The sequence below is a fragment of the Apodemus sylvaticus genome, chromosome 16 (assembly GCF_947179515.1).
Source record: "Apodemus sylvaticus chromosome 16, mApoSyl1.1, whole genome shotgun sequence".
Classification (NCBI taxonomy): domain Eukaryota; kingdom Metazoa; phylum Chordata; class Mammalia; order Rodentia; family Muridae; genus Apodemus; species Apodemus sylvaticus.
Genome location: NC_067487.1, coordinates 70,354,324 through 70,360,740, shown reverse-complemented (window position 1 = coordinate 70,360,740; position 6,417 = coordinate 70,354,324).

The window sequence follows — 6,417 nt, the reverse complement described above, 5'->3', positions numbered from 1 at the left end:
GCCTAAGCGTTTCATAGTCACTGTGCCTCAAGATCTCCATGCCAAGATCCAGGTCAGAAACGTGTGCCTTCCAGCCTCAAGATCTGGATGACAGATGAGCCCTCCAATTCTGGATTGTAGTTCATTCCAGATATAGTCAAGTTGACAACCAGAAATAGCCATTACACTGCATTTTAATAGTTAAATCTGGCAACCCCGACCCTAGGGAGTTCTCTGCTCCTTAATCTTTCGTGTTTGTTCAGGTCACAAAGATTTTGGTGGGATTTGGGTTCTGAGTCTGTAGGTCTGGGTGGGGTGAGCAGTTCATGTTCCTATTCATGGCCCAGATGCTGCTGGCTCAAGGACCCTTCAAGTAGCAAGACTCTAAATCAGGCATTGCCGGGTGAGAGCAACATACGCAGCTTACATTTTCTAGTAGTCACATTATAAAAAGTAAAATTGAATGGGAAATTAATTTTAATGATAACTAACTTAGTGTATCTAAAATACTACCATTTCTAGTTTTAAGATTTTTTTTTTAAAGAATTATTCATTTTATGTATGTGAGTACACTTCAGACACACCAGAAGAGGGCATCAGATTCCATTACAGATGTGGTTGCTGGGAATTGAACTCAGGACCTCTGGAAGAGTAATTAGTGCTCTTGACCGATGAGCCATCTCTCCAGCCTGTTTTAAAATTTCTTAATGAGACGTCTGACATTCTTTGCTGCCCAGGCTGTAAAAGCTGGTGTGAAATCTACAGACACAACAATTCTCAATTCAGACTTGTCAGATTCCAGGTGTTGAGTAGCTAGCTACCTTTGTCAAGTAGCCTCTGTATCGGAGACATAGAGTCTCTCCAACTGCCAGAGCAGCTCCTTGAAGTCTTCTATGGTGTCAATGACACTGTCTGTTCCTTAGAAGCCAGCGGGGAGCAGGTGTAGTCCCAAGGCCCTCCCCCACTGTCTGCCCTCACTGGTCCTGAGTGCAGTGCCAGAAGAATCATTCTTGGGACTCTGCTTGGGTATCCTTCAAGCCAATGTGCACACAATTGTTAGTTTTAAATCAAGGATTATACGTCTTGATAGTCCTAACATTTTACCATATCGCTCTTTTCGTTGTGGAAATATCCTCCTACTTGGTTAAGAATATTAAAAGCAGAATAATTAATACCTAGTAGCTTTCACAAACTTTAGAATAGAAGTCTCACTTCTGATGCAATTGTCTGAGAATAGCTCATCTTGTGACTTTGCAGGAGAAAGCCAGTAGAAAATGTTAATTGGATATAGTGCAGGCTGAGCACACTGGGGAACGGCCTTGCCCGGTGTTATTCCTGCCTCTCAGGTTGCTTGGGAGTCTTTGTCAAGAACGCGTAAGGTTGAGACTTTACCCACTTGCAGCTGACAGAGTAATTAGGTTTCCTATTTCAGAGATGGTGGCAGACAACACAAGACTCATGGGTGAAAGACAAAAACTTTATGACTCATTACCAGCAACTCCATTTATACCTGGGTCAGTGTCCTAACTGAATAGACTTGGGACCTGGGGTGGAGTTAGAGGAGGAGAGTCACTGGAGACAGGTCACCAGTGGATATATTCCTGTCGAGACTTTCCCTCACTCTCTCACAGTCTTGCTCTCTCCCTCTCCCTCCTGCTGACTGCTGTGAGAAGAGCAGTCTCTGCTGCCCTTTGTCCCACAGCTATGGTGGTCTGCCTCACCGGAGGCCTATGACAGCAGAGACAGCCAACCATGCTTGGAACTTTGGAGACCATGAGCCAAAAAGAAAGCTTCCTTGCCTCTTGTGCTTGGGTGTAGTCACGTGATGAGAACCTTACTAACTCAAGGAAGCCCGATCGTGCAAGTTTAGGAAACTTACCTGTTCTTAATTCTGCAAGAAACTGTTTCTGTTTCCAACATTCTGAACAAAACTGCCATTGGCTTCAAAAGGATATATAGTTTCATGTTTCAAAGCTACTCACTGTGAAAACAGAAAATTCCAGAACAAAAAAAAAAGCAAGTGTCTCACAACGCACGCAGAAGATGTAGACAGACGTACTTTCCCGCAGCAGTCTCCAGGGGGAATAGGAAGTCGCATCTCTGTGCTTCATTTTCTGATTTGTTGCATATTACTAAGTTAATGTTAACTGGAATTTTCAATATCAAAAATTCATTTCTCGTACTCATATATGACCATATAGAACCATGTTCACAAAAGGAAAAAAGTACATCTAACTTAACTTAGGAAGCATATACAAATCAAAGTCTTCAAGGGAGGGAAGATCCACCCATCAAATGGTAAATTAATGGTAACTAACGGTAATTGCCCTTGCATACAGACTGAAAAGCCAAACCTACTTCCTACAAAGCCCAGAATACCAGTCCTTCCAGCCCAGCTTCTCCACCTCAGTCAGCTACTTCACCTGAGCGTTTTGGTGGCACGCAGGCTTGTACCCAAGCTCTTCCATCCGAGAAGGTCACATGTGCCTCCTCTGTGGGGGTCAACTCAGCCTTCCTTGTAGCTAGACATCACAACACACACTTCAGTGTTTATTTATTAGTGAATATTGCTTTTTCATCAGAAAGCTTGCCCGATGAAAGCAGGAGCTTTGACTAATTAGCTAATATATACTTAGTGTCCTAGTGGACATTCCACGAATGTCCTGAACTGCCCTGCGAGAGTGGCTGGATGAACGAATCTATCAACAATCCCACATAGGTAATCTCCACTTCTTGCCATGTGGTTATGATTTCTAGGGCCTGAATCTTAAATCACTTTAACTAGAAAATGAACGACCTCAAACCTTCCATAGAATATAATTGACTAAAAACAGAATTGATGAAGTAAAGCTACACGTACCTATGAAGTCCATTATTTTATATGTTAAAAAAGTTAAAAAGAAATAAAGAAACCCAGGTTGTATTTGTTCCCCAGCAGACCGCTATATAGTATGCACCTCCTGCTCCTAACTGCCGCTAAGATTCCCATCAATTTTCATCAAATCAACTTCTGATTTCGTTGGAATCTGAATTGTAAATCAAACAGCAGTGACACGTGTGTCTAATTTAAATATTAATGTTTCCTGCTTTTAGGTTTCTCAGTTCATGAAGCATGGCTTAGGTTAAGGTTAAGGTGTCTAAGGTTAGTGGTATGCATCACTGCTCAAGTTAGACTGAGACGGGAGACCTGCTCTTACTTATGCTTGTCCACCCAGCAGACACTGATTGGCACTGTGCCAGGAACATAAGGAAAAAAAAAAAAACAAACCAAGCCTAGTAACATGCAAATATGTAAACACATGATGGCAGCGGCAAATGCCCTTAAAAGGTGTGCACAGCAACCCCCGAAGTCTTGAGGCCCACTTGCGCCCAGGTTGACAAAAGCAAAGAGCACGGTGGCAGTTATAGCAACAAGAGAGTTCGGGCGTCGGTGTCTGCTGCGGGCAGCATGGAAAGAACTGCACTGCTGACGATGCTCTCGATGCGATGGCAGACAGGCAGGAAGGGAAGCTTGACTCTGCTTAGGGTCCTAGACAGAAAGCTCCGTAACAGCATTAAAGAACAGCTTTACCAGATGCTTGCAGCGGCCCCAACTCAACGGAGAGAGAAACCGCTTGGCACTCACCGAAACTAAGCCCACGATGAAGAACGTGCTGTGCAACGCTGCCGCGCCATGCCGTAGTATCCGTGACAAGAGTGTGCTGGTCTGTGTGACAGACATCAACTAGCCTTTTTCACTTCAAGGAGCCCATTGTATATGCTGCTCGCTAACAGATCCAAGATATTATTTTATCTATGTGTAAGGTGAAGTCAGGAGTTGAGATAATGTCTTATAGAGCACAGGCTGCCCAGGAAATGACCATATAGCTGAGGCTGGCCCTAAACTCCTCAAACCCCTACTTCCCTAGTCCTAGGTTGAAGTATGTGTCCGAGATATTGTTTTCTGAATAATGAACATAAATTTGGAGATTTTAGGATAATGCCACTGAGTAAATGGTAAATATGCATTTGTGCACTTTATTCTATAGTAAGTGAACGGACAGTCCATCTTACTGGTGAGACAAACTCACTCGTAGTGGCTCATGATCGACGATTTCTGGGACCAGCAAGAGAAGAAAGCAAAAATTTTTTAACTAACAGGAAAAAAAAAAAAACATTGTCATTTTGTGTGATGATAAAATAATAAAAACCTAGAGCGCTCATTTGTTTGTTTCCTCCTGTCTTTCCTTTTCCCGTTGATTCTTTTTTCCTTAAAGAAATTTGTTTCCCATAAAATCTCTTAGCCAATGACCTCTTGATAATCTCAGATGACAAAATTTTTTTGCATATAATTATTTTAGTAGCTTTATATTTCTATGTTGTATCCATACATTCTTTGTACATAATTCTGAAATATTCCTGTGAGTCTTCATTTCACCATGAAATTTAAGGGCAGAAAGAATCTCTTACTACCCCTCCCACGCCTGCAGATCAGGTGGCTCCCGGCTGAATTCACCTCGCAGCTGAATTCACGGACAGCTCGGATCTGGTTCATCTATTCCGGGCCTAGCCTCTCCAGGGCAGGACATTCGAAAACTTAATATTCCATAGCAGGGAGGGAAATTACCTTTCCTATAAAGGCCCCCGCTGAAATTGAAGTCATTTTCCTTTGTTTGGTTCTTGGCCAAGATAGAGAACACCTGGGGGGGTAAGTTTTAATGTGCATATTAAAATGAGAGCTCCCTTCTGGGAATCTCACAAACGGTATCAAAGAACAGCATTGCCAAGTCCCCCCGGGGTCCTGTAGAGGTTTAATTATAACAGGATTTTTTTACAGATTGGGCCTGAATATTAGTTAGATTACGTGGCAATGCAGACCTAGTTCTTTAGTTTCTCCTTGGAATAGTTATGAGAGTAATCGTTGCGCCGAATGGCAGCTCAATCGAAAGGAAAAGAAAGTCTATTCATTTTGTATAAAGAGAAAAAATTATGTTTAATAATTTAATGAGGTAAAATGAAGCACTTGGCATTCATCAGCCTCCGTTACCCGGAGCGTGTAATCAGGGGTCCCTCGCTTCTTCTGTGCTCTCACTTAAAGCTGTTATTTTAACGTGTCGCATTTCCATAGCAACTGCTACATCGCTTTTTATAGTTAAAGCACTGGGCGTCGTTTCTAACTACATTAATGCTCCAATATTAGTTGTCAGCACTGTTAAAAACCTTTGGCTCTTTGCCCCAAAGCTACATGTTCTCCTCAGTGTGGTTGGCGTCACCCTTGAGGTAATTCTCACCACCTGATCTAATTTCTGAAAACCAAATCTTTCTTCTTAGTTGGGGACACAAACATCTCAGAGAACTGAATTGTCGCTCCACACCCCTGTGTGCTAAAGCAGCTGAGGAGGAGGACAAAGAGAGGGGCTGCAGAGGCTGAGACCTTCCCTCCTCCATCACTGAAAGGCTAGGTGTGGGCACAGAAGGGATTGTAAGACCCAGACAAGGCAGCCCGAGACCTGACACAGGGCTCTCTCTCAACAGGAAGAGAGGCCTCTGGGAAAGAATCGAGGGAGTGTTCAAGCCAGGAGCAGCCTGTGCTGGAAGGGGTGCTGCCAACTACGTCCGAAGTCTGAAGTATTCTTCCTAAATTTGCCATCGATGTCAGCCCGCTGAGCTGCACGGAGTAGTGGAGAAACACTACGAGTCTATAACTGGTCTCCTCCCGGGTAGACATCATCAGGAACAAGAGAAGACTGTCCACTCCCTTTCTGCCACTTGGCGGCGTCGCAGGAGCCACCAAATCAACTCCTTTGTTATCGGGGTCAACCACACCCACTTAGATGCAGCTGCCTTAGGTGTTTACCGCCTAGCAACCTATTTTCCCTCTAGATTTCAGTTATGTTTATTTGACGGTCAGTAGATTTTTTTTTTTTTTTTTGGTTTTGGTTTTGGTTTTGGTTTTGGTTTTGGTTTTGGTTTTTTGAGACAGGGTTTCTCTGGGTAGCCCTGGCTCTACTGGAACCCACTCTGTAGACCAGACTGGCCTCGAACTCAGAAATCTGCCTGCCTCCACCTCCCAAGTGCTGGGATTAAAGGCGTGTACCACCACTGCCTGGCTGATTTTTTTTTTTTTTCTAAACCAGAAAAAGAAATCTACATTACAATTAATATGAAAACAAGCGTATTGTGCTGAAGCAAGTTCCTTCTTTAAGTTCAATGCCATCTTTGTAAAACTGTACTAATAATAGCACCTATCACACAGGTATAATTCTGATGGGTAAAAAACACCAAACAGCCCTCAGAGAGAGGCTGGGGAGAGTGCCAGGGCAGGGAGTCTCCTCTTTCCTTCATCCTAGAGACCTAATCTCAATATCTTGCTCAGTCTTCAAGGGGGTTTTCTGCAGTTCTCAGTGGTCATTGCAATGGCATTTCTCTTTCACCCAAGTCTTCCCGTGACTTCCCACA